Genomic DNA, 14,969 nt, shown 5'->3' on the forward strand with positions numbered 1-14,969 from the left:
AGAATATAACTTGCAAAAGTGTGGCAAAGGGCACTTTAAGAAAAAATCGTTATCGGCCAATCTTAGTGTTAATATTTGAATGAAAACTTAAACAAAAAGATACAGGAAGCAAAGCTGTGTGTCTGTGTGCTGGTACTGCTGAAAAGCAGAGTGACTGTGTGATCAGTGAGCTGAAAAGCCACTAGGGTGTGTGATGCTGAAAAGCCATGTGTGAATATGATGACACTGAAAAGTGTACAATAAGAGTGTTAATAAAAGTCAATGTTGTGGATTGTTTACCTGGCTCCTACCTCCTCCTTCAAGAAAGTGAGAGACTTTGTCACATTGGTGCCGAAACCCGGGTTTTGGAGGAAGACACTGTCCTGGAGTCCTGGCCGCTGGATGAAGATTGCACCGCCAAGGAGATACTCGATCTGGTGGTACTGGAGCCGTTAATCGCCCGGCTACCGAAAGGGACAGCGGAGTGGGTCCAGCACCACCGACTGGCATCGCTGGATGGGGCGGTCCAGCTGGCTGAGGACCATATTGCGGCATATTCGGGGGCCAGCGAGCCCTCTTTTCTCTCTCTCTCTGTCTCTCTCCCCTCTCTTTCTCCACTCCCTCTCCTCCTTCCCCCTCTCCTTCGCCCAGTTCTGTTCCAGTTCCCCGGAGGCAGGGAAAACCATGTGGCACTGGGTCGGCCCAAAGGGCAACATTTCTTCTCCAGAAATGGGGGTAGGGAGTAAGTCAGGCCGGCCAGATGGCTCCCCGGACTGAGTCGGGCGATGGGGGTATGTGGCGACCAGGACGTGGCCGAGCGAGGATGGTGCGGAGCAAGTCTGGGATTGACACCTGGGGAGAATTAATACTCTCGCAGCTGTGGCCAATTACGGTGTTAGCGGGTGAGAGATAAAGCCGCAGCCGGAGCTGCAGTGGGGGATGCATGGAGAGAGACAGGTAAAGTCTAAATATATGTAGTAAAGTAAATAAATAAAACTGGTGTATATAGAACAGAACTTTACATAAGACAGAAAGTAACATATTGTTATAGATAGACACTTTAAGGGATGCAGACAAATCTGACAATGGAAGGAAATATATGAGAGTAAATTAAATGAGTGCAGTCAATATGTCTGTGGATGGCATACTCGAACATTTTCAAAAAAGGGAAATGTAGATCCCGAGTATGCTAAAGGTTTTAAGTATTTTAATTTAAAATATACTTTAAAATTTCATTTAAGTTTTGTTTAACACCTGCTGAAATTATACTGACCTCCCTCCTCCAAGGTCACAGACACATCACATTTATGCTGGTAACATTTCTAGCAATGGAGGTTGTGTACTGAAAAGCATGTGACTCTAGCTTCAAAGGGAAGAAGCCAATCAGAAACTTCTATTATGATGTAATCATCTTCGCCTGTTGGTAATTGATGACTCTATATATGTTTGTTTTCCATTGTGATCAAATTTTACCTTGATAAAGGCTGATAGAAGAAAGGTTTAATAAATTAGCCTATATTTTGAATATTATTATATTGTCAAATCCCTGTGCAAGCTTGTGAAAGATAAATTCATAAGACAGGCATCTGGATGTGGTTTTGTTTGGACTCTGCACAAAGTGTTAAATGACTGCAAAGTACTCTCTGTACATTTTTAATGTTTGAAAGAGAGGCCCGTACCCTTTGGAGATACCAGAGCACTACAGGTTAACTGCAGATTGTTCCAATTGGTAACACTTTATTTTACAGTCCTGTCCTACAATAGTAAGCGTAATTACTAGGTACTTTGGTGGGGTGAGTAAAAGACAGACACAGTGGTTATGGCATCAGGCCACGGAGAGGAAGGGCAGTGCAGGGAGGGTAAGGTCCAGGTGCTAGTGGGTGGATTCCGGCGGCTGCACGCACATCCCCTCGTGGGTTCCAAGGTGCGTGGGGTGGCGGCTCCTTTTGAGCGGCCCGGATTACCTTGGCCTTGGTCCTTTTGGGGAATTGTGGGCCGGCATCCTGGCCCGTTGGCCGCAATGTGTGCTCCAATCCCTGACTAATTAAATTCACGCCACTGGATAGAGAACGGTCTCCCGAGGAGAGGCGCGCTCAGTTTTTAAAGGCAGTGGTGATGAGGCTTCTCATTGAGCTCAGGTGTGTCCCATCAGGCGCCGCCAAAAAGGGAAAAGTCACCGCGAAGAATCAATGATGATCCACAGAAGGGGTGTGACATTCCATCACATTACTAACATTGAACCTAACCTTAACCCATCTTAAGTACTTGTGGTTACCTAATATTACTCAGTATTTTCTTGGCAAAGTACACTGTAAAAGTCATACTATACAATAAAGTACAACTGATAAATAATAGCAATATTAAAGGTGCAGTATGTAAGATTCAGAAACCCTTGTTATTAATGACACCTGTGGCTGTTAAGTGAACTGCAGCCTGTTGCTCGTGATTGCGCGCACACACTCTATAGGGATGCGAGCGAGCATGACTCCATAGGGAAGCGAGACTAAGCGTGATTCACCGGCATCATGATGACAGATGAGGTAGCATAATTAAAATTACACAGTTATGATTGTTTTACTACAAACTTTAAGACTGTATATTATATTTGACTCTCCAGTGCTGGAACAGGGTTAAAACAAAGTGTGGATATAGGTCTGACTATGCGAGACTGTAGTTTGAAATAATCACTTTTCTTTGCATGATACATTGACTGCATTTATACCATAGCCTATGACAGCGTTAGCTAGCTAGCCAGCTTTATCAATACCTGTTAGCTAAATTTGGTGGATGATGACAGTAGCTGTTTATAACATAGACTGTACATTATAAATACAGTATGTTGACACAATTCAGTATTGATGTGATTCCATCACAACTGTCATTTTGTTATATCGATGCGCTATTGTTTTATAATAAAAGAATGTAAATATTTTATGTATAACCAAGTTACGTTACACTAATGAATGGGTCTTTTTGCATTAGCTTGAACATTGTCTAGCATTCATTTCATGTGTTATTGTAGTTTACCTTGCTGAATAATTACAGATTAACATTATGTCAGTTACTGTGAATCACCATACCTGACTTTTAGTACAAAGAGAAGATCGTTGAAATTATTTGAAAGTTACGAAGCAAGGTAGCTTGTAATTCGTCAGTGTTAGCGGGCAAGATCAAGTTAGCTAAAATTACACAGATCAATCCTTATGGCACTATATTTCACATGCTTTGCAGTTATGTAAGCTTACCTGTCCTATAAGAAGAATGCCAATTTAGGGTCGGTTTTGATCCCCCAAACCAAACGAAGGTCCCTCCAGTAATCAAAGTTCCTGCCGATGTTCACTCTAGTTTTCGCTCGACCACGATCACTTTCCCGCGTAGCCAGATGGGATTCAGTAAATGTTTTTTTTTTTTTGGCTTACTCAGAGTTTGTGTAGGAGTCGGTGTTGTGCTGGGAGCCGGATGTTTGCTGGATTCAATCTCTAAGATAACGTTACCTTGTGTTACAAACTGTCTGTTGACGCTGTTGAATAGCGGAAGAGAAGCACTGAGGCAAGGCTCTTGGAAGCGCACATAAACGTCACATCCTTTGGATTTTCCCGGCAAAAGCGACCCGCTCCCTTCGCATGAAAATCAGTCTACAGGCTTTAATAGGCAACCTAGGAAGTCTGGGAAGGGCTCATTTTTTAAGTTGAGTTACATGCCATTCATACATAGGCAAAAGAAAAGGCGAATATTACATGAAAAATGTTACAAATTGAACCTTTAAACTCCTTAGTCCTTGGTATTCATGTCAAAATGCAAACTTTCTTTCTAGACTGACAAGAGTGTGGAGGACACACTGTCAGTTCAGCAACTGACTGAGTCTGCAATTAGAATAAGTTTTGATTGAGGCAGAAGGTAACATCAGAGGTACCAAAGAAAGAGTTAAGAACCAAAAAATAAACCTCTCACAAAATTCAAACTGGAGGACAGGGTGTAGAGGAAAATTTTTAAACTAGAGGCCAACTTCCTGGGACCTTATACAACAACTCCTTTGGAAGACAAGAGTGTTGACTTGGAAGATAAGAGGGGAGTAAAATTTCCAAAAACAAGCATCGACCATTTGAGGCACCATTTTGAAGACTTCCCCCACATCCCACACAAGTTGCAAAATTCTTCTCAAGTCTCCACAACATCAATGTGGTGATGGGATTGTGGTTTTGTGTCTGTTTGCGGGAGAGAGAGAGTGGTGTGGCACATCAAGCTGGTTGACATAATTTCTAAATGCTGTTTCTCATTACAGTGATAGCGGAGAAAGCCCTTAAAACAGCTGAACACACCAGAGAAGGCAGAGAGAGAATTAGTGTGCAGCGTTGCCATCTGTGTACATTGAGTGTTGAGTATTTGTGAAGTAGTTTATGTTTATTTGAGTGGAAAACATTAAAAAGAGTGCGTACGCTGCACACGAAAGCAGAGATAATAAAAGCCGTATCTGAAGCGTGTCAGTGCTCCCCATCTCCTCATTTCCTCAACCGAACCTTGATGTGGTGTCACAAGCAACTTTATATATCCCTACAACTTACAACTCCCTAAAACCAGCTCCACATCAGAATCAGCTGCAATTGGATGTCATTTGATTAAACAACTATATGAACTACATAAACAGTTAAAGAAACAACGTGATCCCAGTTTAAAATTTGTTTGGTCCAACTGCATCTTAAACGGATAGTTCACACAAAAATGAGAATTGTCATTTTTGTGGTCTCTCCAGCCCGCTCCACACCAGCATCTCTGTCTCCACTTCCAGTGGCGTCTCCAGCCCGCCCCGCACCAACACCTCCATCTCCTGTTCAAGTGGTCTCTCCAGCCCGATCCACATCAACATGTCCATCTACTGTTCCAGTGGTCTCTCCAGCCACTACATTATATACAGAATAGAGACGCTCCACTAACAATACTTCATCAAATCAAATCAAATCAAATCACTTTATTGTCACTCAACCATATACACAAGTGCAACAGTGGGTGAAAGTCTTGGGTGCAGCTCCGAGCAACACAGCAGACATGACAGTGATGAGACATATACAAATTTACAATAAACATCTGATTTACACAACACAATTTACATATCTAATATACACATAATTACACACAACACAATATACAAATAATAATATACAATATACAGTATACAACACACACCATATAGAATACACATACAATACATTATACATACACAATAAACAATAGTATATATAAAATATACAGTAGGTTGTATTGTGCTGTATTGACATTCAGGCTGTTGGTTGATAATCAGTTGCCAATGTGTTGTTAAGAAAGAATATAATTTATGACAGTCCAGTGTGAGATTAATAAAGTGCAGTGCTGATTTATATTGATTGTGAGAGATCAGAAGAAGCTGTCATGGAGTTGGCTGGTGCGGGTCCTGATGCTGCCATACAACCTGCCTGATGGTAGCAGTGAGAGCAGCCCATGGCTCGGGTGGCTGGAGTCTCTGATCATCCTTTTTTCACACACCGCCTGGTGTAGATGTCCTGAAGGGAGGGAAGCTTACCTCCGATGATGTGCCTGGCAGTTCCCACCACCCTTTGCAGGGCTTTGCGGTTGAGGGCAGTGCTGTTGCCGTACCAGGTGGTGAAGCAGCCAGTCAGGATGCTCCCTACAGTGCTGGTGTAGAACTGTGTGAGGATGTGGTGGCTCATTCCAAACTTCCTCAGCATCTCAGGAAGAAGAGGCGCTGGTAAGCATTCTTCACAACGGCCTCAGTGTGGACGGACCATGTGAGTTCTCTCTCCACCGGTGCTCCATTGATGGTGATGGGGCTGTGTTCTCTGTCTTTTCTTCTGAAGTCCACCACAAGCTCCTTGGTCTTACTGATGTTGAGGGAGAGGTTGTGCTCCTGACACCAGCATGTCAGAGTGTGCACCTCCTCTCTTTCATCACTGTCAGAGATCAGACCTACCACTGTCGTATCATCAGCAAACTTAATGATGGCATTGTTGCCACACAGTCATGTGTGTACAGGGAATACAGGAGTGGGCTGAGGACACAGCCCTGCGGCGCTCCAGTGTTGAGGGTCAGTGATGAGGAGATGTTGCTGCCCATTCTAACCACCTAGCATCTGCTTGACAGGAAGTCCAGGATCCAGCTGCACAGTGAGCTGTTTAAGCCCAGAGCCCGGAGTTTCACATAAAGCTTGGAGGGCACTATGGTGTTGAATGCTGTGCTGTAGTCTACAAACAGCATTCTCACATAAGTGTTCCTTTTTTCCAGGTGGGAGAGAGCAGTGTGTAGTGTAGATGCAATGGCATCATCAGTGGAGCAGTTGTTGCGGTAAGCAAACTGCAGTGAGTCCAGTGAGGCAGGCAGCACAGAGCAGATGTAATCTCTGATTAGTCCCTCAAAGCATTTGCTGATGATGGGGGTCAGAGCAACAGGACGCTAGTCATTTAAGCAAGTGATTTTGGATTGCTTTGGAACAGGCACAATGGTGGACGTTTTAAAGCCTGTGGGGACCACAGACAAGGAGAGGCAAAGGTTGAAAATGTCTGTAAAAACACCAGCCAGTTGGTTCGCGCATGCTCTAATGATGCGGCCCGGAATGCCGTCTGGACCTGCGGCTTTACGGATGTTCACCCATCAGAAGGATCGGGTTACATCCACTACAGAGACGGAGAGTGAACTAACGCCTGTAGCTTTGGCCGCGGGAGCTCTCTCTATGAGGGCGGTGTTATTTACCTCGAAACGAGCATAAAAATGATTAAACTCATCTGGGAGAGAGGCAGCGGTGTTCACGGCGGAGTTTTAATTCCCTTTGAAGTCCGTGATGATATTAATTCCCTGCCATATGCTTCTAGAGTCAGTGGTGTTGAACTGTCCTTCAATCTTGTCCCTGTCCTGGCGTTTGGCTGCTCTGATAGTTTTGCAGAGGGCATAACTGGTTTGTTTATGCTCCTCCGCATTCCCAGAATTAAAAGCGGAGGTCCGCGCATTTAGTGCCGCACGAACATCGCTATTAATCCATGGTTTCTGGTTAGGGTAGATCCGTATAGTTTTGGTCGACAGTACATCCTCTATGCACTTCCTGATGAAACACGTTACACTATCAATGTAGACCTCGATGTCGTCATCAGAGGCGGACCGGAACATCTCCCAGTCCACGTGATCAAAACAGTCTTGTAGCATAGAATCTAATTATATGTGTAATCTGTTCTAATAGATAAGATTACCTCAATATATTGATGGTTAAAATACAGTATTCATATACACTTTTCAGTGGGATTTTAAAATAGAGTTTGATTACAAATACAGAGTTGAGTGTAATACAATATGTGACACCAGCTGATTATCCTTGATGACAATATCTTGTGAGATGTTTATTTCATGTTATTTTTTATTTTGAAATTGGTTACTTGAATGTAAAGTGAGTCAAATTACTGCATGTGGAGATCATTGGTTTCCACCATCTTGAGTAATTTACGTGTCCGCCATGTTGATAGTGCCTTTTAATTCCAAACAAAATAATCTGTTTGTTTTGAACAAGAACAGTGAAATGTCCAGGGTCATGGCAAATGAGAAAACAATATATATAGTCACTTTATTCATATGGTACTAATTTGAACTTTAACTGAGATGTTATGGTGTTTATATATGCTTTAACTGAAAGACTGCAAAATGAGTGTTGAGATATGTTGTTTTTATTATTGCTTTATTGTTACTGAGTAATATCATTGTTCATATTGCTTAAGAGAAACAAAGTAGCACTGCTGGAGAGAAAATATTGATACGTGATAGCTATATTGATATTATTGTGGGAATTGTATTTGTCCATTACAGTATATGGAGAAAATGTTGTACTGTATTAATTTAAGGTCATACTTATTACTGCAGGTGATGCAGTATCAGCTTCAGAGAATCGAGACGCTCCACAAACAATTCTTCTTTACTGTGTAATCTTTCCTAACAGAATAAAAAATAAATAAATGCTACATCGAAAAAAAGCGTCTGTTCTTCCTATACATGTAACAACTACAATAGTAAGTTTATGCACTGCACACTGAATGTTTTGGGGGTATTGTCATTTTCTGCATATTTTGCAGCCAGCCACTGGGAAAAGTCCTGATTCTCCCGATGGCCAGTCCACCATTGCTTATTACTCTCTAAAATCAGCTTATTTTAAAAATCTGACAAGGCAAGAAATCTGCCTTTACATGACATTTGAAATAATTGTGTTATTCTCTACTTTTGACGTCAAACCGCAAAGAGACATGCGCTCAACATTTGTGCACATTGGATGAGCCGTCAAGAACACCTGGTAAAGGTTTTTACATGGCACACGAAATCAGCGTAATGGGAAAAAAATCTACCCATGTCGACCTGCTCTGATTGTGCAGCTGGCCCAGTCTGTTGAGATTGGTCAACCGCTTAGAGCGTGTTTCGGAAATGTAACGCCCCTTACCATAACCGACTTTCAGCTCCCGGGCATTAGGTGGGCATTATGCAAATGTGTTACATAGTGACATAGTAATGTCACGAAAGTAATGTCTGGACTGCAAACCAGGCAGTTCAGGAGCAGTGTTTTCTATGGGAGAGAGTATCTCTCTTTGGCATGGACTTTGTGCTTTGTAACTTTGCAGACCTTTTACATGCACAAACAGCTATATTACACACTAAAGGAAAGGTAAAATCCCCAAAAGCATAATAGGGCCTCTTTAATGGGCAGAATACAGACAAAAGAATGATAAGAGGCATTTCTCACTTTGGGCAGATGTGTGAATGGCTTTCAGCTGTAGACGGCATATGAGTGAAGCAGCAAATCAAACAACAGAGTAAATAGGCACTCTATTGCTAATTACTCTATGTTCTATGTTATCAGCTTGCTAATAAATCTATGTTCATGTTGACTGATCTTAACTGACTAAATAGGAATTTGTTGTCAGCCTCAAAGTAGGTGGAGCTCCAGGTCATAAGTACCACTGACCTGGACCAATGCCAATAAGAGGGTGTTTAACAGCCTGTAAGAATATTTCCTGAAAGTTAGCCTTGGCTAGATGTTACAAACCACCAAAATAAATGCAAAACAACTTTTTTTTTTTGGCCAGATATTGTTTTACAATAATGACATCATAGAAGTTCGTTCTTCAATTTTGTAGGAAGTGTGCAGGGGCCTTTAAGTGATCTTGCACAGATGATTTTTAAAATTAGTAGTCTCTGCAAAACTCTTGCCACGCTCAGAACACTGGTGTAATTTCCCTCCAGGATTAATTTTCATATGAGTTTTTAGGTCTTTTCACACTGATGACATGTGAAAGGCTTCTCTCCAGTGTGAATTCCTATGTGTTTATTAAGGTTCCCTTTCTCTGTGAAACTCTTTCCACACTGATGACAAGTGAAAGGCTTCTAACTTTTGTGAGTTCTTATGTGAATCTGAAGGATTTTTTATGTGTGTAAAGGCCCAGATATACTTAATATGAAATCGAAGAACGAACCGGTGACGTAATTTAGAACAAATTCTGGCCAAATAGAAGGTGTTTTTGCATTTGTTTCGGTGGTCTTGGCTTGTCTTCGCGAACTTTTAGGAAAAATTCTTACCAGCTGTTAAACACCTTACTGCCTTTGGTCCACGTCATCGGTAGGTGTGACTTGAAGCTCTGCCTACCTACCTTGACACCGACAGCTCACTCTGTTTATCTTGTACAGTCAGTCAAAATCAGTCAACATGAACACACCAGCGTGTATCGTTATTAGTGAGCTGGTGCAAATTTACATTTATGTGTACGATCGTTCACATAGAGACATTTTCCAAGATCATGTCATGCAAATTTTGTTTTGCTTAATTCATCTACAAAAGAAAACAAGGTAACACTTTCTATGAAGCCCATATTTATAATACATTGTAATACACCTTTTAATATGTTATAACTTCTCATAAATAATTGTTGCCACAATTATAATACATTATAATAATTACCTATTCATAGTTATACCTTGGAGTATAATGCATTATAACACAAACACATTTATAATGTACAGTATTATATATATTTTCAATATATATATAATAGGTATGCTTTAAGTGACAAAAGTAATGTCACTTAATAAAAAATAATAAATACAAAATTATTTATTGTGAAAATTAAAATTTTGTTCTTCTGATTTGAAATGCTCAGGTTTCTTCCACTCCTTTCAGTTCTTGACTTTCCTCTCTCAGCACCATCAGATTTAAAATTAACATGTGTAGATTACATAAAGGTAGGTTACATGGGTAGATGACATGGGGTGTGACATAATGTATCCTTTTGAATATAAAATGTTTCCATTTCATCCACAAAATGTATACTTTGCACTTTATATGACCTCATAATTGAGACTACATGGAATATTTGGGCTTTAAAAATTAATGTTACATTGCAGGATCATATGAATATACTGGTTTAGACAAAAGGTGTTCAAAATGGTTAAAAACAATTTTGAATTGGTGACGATTAGAGTCAATTTATTTCTAAAGCACATTTAAAAACAACAAGTGAATACCAAAACGTGTACAATAAAAACAATTAAGAGTGGAAAAAAGGACAAGCAATGCACAAATTGTTTTCACACAAAGGTCAAAGAATACAGATAATCTTAAAATGTGATTTAAAATATATCAAGAGAAGGAGCTCATCTAATATCCAGTGGTAAGCATTGATTTAAACTGAGTGATTAATCAGAGTTATTAATGTTCAATTAATAATAGGAGAATTTACATCAGAACTAAGAGGGACATCCAACTGTGTATCATCAGCGTAACAATGACATGAAATGTTGTGTTACTTAAAAATAGAACCCAGGGGAAGCATGTATAGAGATAATAAAATTGGGACCAGTATGTAACCTTGAGGTACCCCACAAGTGAAAGGTGCAGAGGGAGAGTTCCCAATCTTAACACTCATAGCCCTTTTGCACCGAAATTGTGATTATTTTTGTGCCAAGTCTGTGCTCGGCTGGTTCAAGGCCAGGGCAGTCTGAAACCTATCACAAACCTAACACTTTTCCACTGACTTGAAATCCGAACGGTGAAGTTACGGATTATGTGGCTACGTGGTAGTTTTTTGTGACTATCTCAACTACCCATAAACAAACCCGTTACGTCATAATGTTTGTGTACAGCTTTAACTTCTGTTATTGAGGACATATTTAAACATACAGAGAAATGCAACCCAACGTTATTACATTGCTAGAAATGACATCAACGTTCAAGACAACAGGTAACGAAATTACATTATATGTATGAACTTTTTAACGTGGCTTAACTTGCTAGTGGAATTGTTATTAACATTGGTGTAGCATATGGTCATATTTGGATTTTTGCCATAGCATGTAATATTGTTTACGTTTTGATTGATTTGATATTTAACAGATAGCCGTGATCTTCTTAACTAAGTGAGTAGCCCGTTCACCTGGTGACGAAACATTCTCCCACCCTCTGACCCCTGACCTAATCGGTTCCTACATAGAAACCAGCAAGCTTTTGGGGCCGGTGCAGAACAACTGCAGTGGCAGGGATTCACATGTTGTCAAGCAAGATCAAACATGATCGATTAGAGTAGCAACATTAAATTGAAAATAATAATTTATAATGTAAACAAAAGTAATAAAACACACTATTTTATGTAACTGCTGCAATTATCTAAATGTTTTTATAAAAAAAAAAAAAAATTAAGACACATTTGACTTTTATGCAAGGGTCAAGTGAATCTGTGAAGTTTTACACATTAACAAATGTATTGTGTTTTTATGAAGAGTGATCTGAATGGTGTACATACACATGAGATGAAGGAATGTACTCATAATAGTTTTCTATAAAAAAGTGTTTTTATTATACATTGTGCGGGTCACCCCCTTTAATGTGTTTCGCCATGTTGAAATGACATGACCAGTCATGTTTCACAAAACGAAGAAGCGAATCCTCGCACTCATTGGCTGCCGCCAATGTCGATACGCATGTCTATGCTTAGCGAATTGTTTGATGATGTGAAGAGCGAAAAAGAACACAATGGAACATTCAGTAGCTGTACTGCCGAAGAAGCGAAAAGGGTCAGAAGCAAGAAGACTGAAAGACCGGTAAAGACCAAAAAAAAAAAAAAAAAAACTGAGTAAACAGCGGTACGGCATACTCAAGATGGAAAGATTTGATGACGGAAAAAAACATGAGTAGTGATGCCAATGTTGCTTCTATTTTGTTGGACAGGAAAGAAATTATTAATTGTTTAGACCACTCTCTAAAATAGTATCAGTGGAATTTACAGAAAACTCATACAATTCCATCGAACTTTTTAAAAGTACACTATATTGCCAAAAGTATTCGCTCACCCATCCAAATAATTGAATTCAGGTGTTCCAATCACTTCCATGGCCACAGGTGTATAAAATGAAGCACCTAGGCATGCAGACTGCTTCTACAAACATTTGTGAAAGAATGGGCCGCTCTCAGGAGCTCAGTGAATTCCAGCATGGTACTGTGATAGGATGCCACCTGTGCAACAAGTCCAGTCGTGAAATCTCCTCGCTACTAAATATTCCACTGTCAACTGTCAGTGGTATTATAACAAAGTGGAAGCGATTGGGAATGACAGCAATTCCGCCACGAAGTGGTAGGCCACGTAAAATGACAGAGCAGGGTCAGCGGATGCTGAGGCGCATAGTGCGCAGATGTCGCCAACTTTCTGCAGAGTCAATCGCTACAGACCTCCAAAGTTCATGTGGCCTTCAGATTAGCTCAAGAACAGTGCGTGGAGAGCTTCATGGAATGGGTTTCCATGGCCGAGCAGCTGCATCCAAGCCATACATCACCAAGTGCAATGCAAAGCGTCGGATGCAGTGGTGTAAAGCACGCCGCCACTGGACTCTAGAGCAGTGGAGACGCGTTCTCTGGAGTGACGAATCACGCTTCTCCATCTGGCAATCTGATGGACGAGTCTGGGTTTGGGGGTTGCCAGGAGAACGGTACTTGTCTGACTGCATTGTGCCAACTGTGAAGTTTGGTAGAGGGGGGATTATGGTATGGGGTTGTTTTTCAGGAGCTGGGCTTGGCCCCTTAGTTCCAGTGAAAGGAACTCTGAATGCTTCAGCATACCAAGAGATTTTGGACAATTCCATGCTCCCAACTTTGTGGGAACAGTTTGGGGATGGCCCCTTCCTGTTCCAACATGACTGTGCACCAGTGCACAAAGCAAGGTCCATAAAGACATGGATGAGCAAGTTTGGTGTGGAAGAACTTGACTGGCCTGCACAGAGTCCTGACCTCAACCCGACAGAGCACCTTTGGGATGAATTAGAGCGAAGACTGCGAGCCAGGCCTTCTCGTCCTACATCAGTGTCTGACCTCACAAATGCGCTTCTGGAAGAATGGTAAAAAATTCCCATAAACACACTCCTAAACCTTGTGGAAAGCCTTCCCAGAAGAGTTGAAGCTGTTATAGCTGCAAAGGGTGGGCCGATGTCATATTAAACCCTATGGATTAAGAATGGGATGTCACTTAAGTTCATATGCGTCTAAAGGCAGATGAGCGAATACTTTTGGCAATATAGCGTATGTGTAGTCGACATGTTAGTAATGGACAGTTTTCAGCTGTGTTGACAAATGCAACCGGAAAGAAATGCGTCATTTTCTTTTCTTTGTTATCACCGCTATAGTAAGGGGGCCCATCTACCTCCACCTCTATGAAATGGCATATGTCTTCATTCATTTAGTAGCTTAGTACAGCGATTGTTGTGGATTTGGAGTAAACCATGACGTTGGTTTGCTTGGAAACAAAATGAGTTCTTCAAATCCAGTATGCTAAATTTGAACATTTCTAATCTTTCTTTACAATGACATTCTGTATCACTAAATAACTGAGGTTTATTTTACGCTAAGCAGTTCTCTAATAAAGGTAATTGTCTTTAGAATTAACGTGAAACAGAGACAGTCTCCAAAGATTATTGATTTGAGGGACAGTAATAATCTGTCCTTAACTGTCTGTTCGCTTGAATTCTGAAGTTTGCTTTTAAGCATAGCAATTAATATATTATAGTAGTAATAAATAACTTTACAAATTACCTCAACTCTGACATTTTCCAGATGCAAATGATATTCCAGAGCTGGTGGGGGCAACAGAGACGATCATGCTGATCCAGGTCGATAAATGTCAGTTCAGCGTCTAACACCACTGTCACATCAGTACTTAAAGTACATGAAGAAGAGTAATGCTAGCTAGAGAACTACAGAATGCCTCTTTAATTTATATGAACTGTACAAATGAATCAACAGAACACATCAACTTTAAAAATCAACTACTGTCCCTCACGTCAGCAATTGCGCTCAAGTACACTGGGGGAATCCTAGAGAATGATGTAAAGTGAACTCCCACTATCGCAGCGCAATGCAGTAGCAGTTACATTTAATCACATTTGATGAGCAAATTGTTCTGTCAGTACGTTTAGATGGACACCAAAAAAGCGGGTTATTGTGAGAGTGTGGCTTACTGCGAGAAAGCTGGGTTGCTGTTTAAATGTACTGGATAAGTGTTGTACACTTTACTCTCGTATATGTGCAGCTCGACAGAAAGCAGCGTCCCCGTAGCAATGTAATCCCCGCAACACTTCTGCAAACAACAAACATGGCATCCGAGAAAGACTATGCCATCAATTAAACTGGTGTGTATAAATGAGTATAGTTTACTGAGCATGTGGATATGCTTATTTTTCTCAACAAAAACATGAGATACAATATAAACATAACTATTATATGTCAAGTGTTTATTTTCATCCTGTACGTTAACTGCGTCAGTCTACTTCATTAGCGGTTTCTTTTTCTCTGCTTTAAGTGAGCTTAATGCTTTCATTCTATACTTTTTTGTTTTCACGCATTGCTTGTTTAAATGTTTAAAAAAAACAAAAACAAAAAAACAGAGGACATAATATAAGCTTGTTTTGGATATAATTAAAAGCTTTTTTTTTTCTTTTTT

This window comes from Myxocyprinus asiaticus, chromosome 6 (assembly GCF_019703515.2).
Source record: "Myxocyprinus asiaticus isolate MX2 ecotype Aquarium Trade chromosome 6, UBuf_Myxa_2, whole genome shotgun sequence".
NCBI classification, from domain to species: Eukaryota; Metazoa; Chordata; class Actinopteri; order Cypriniformes; family Catostomidae; genus Myxocyprinus; species Myxocyprinus asiaticus.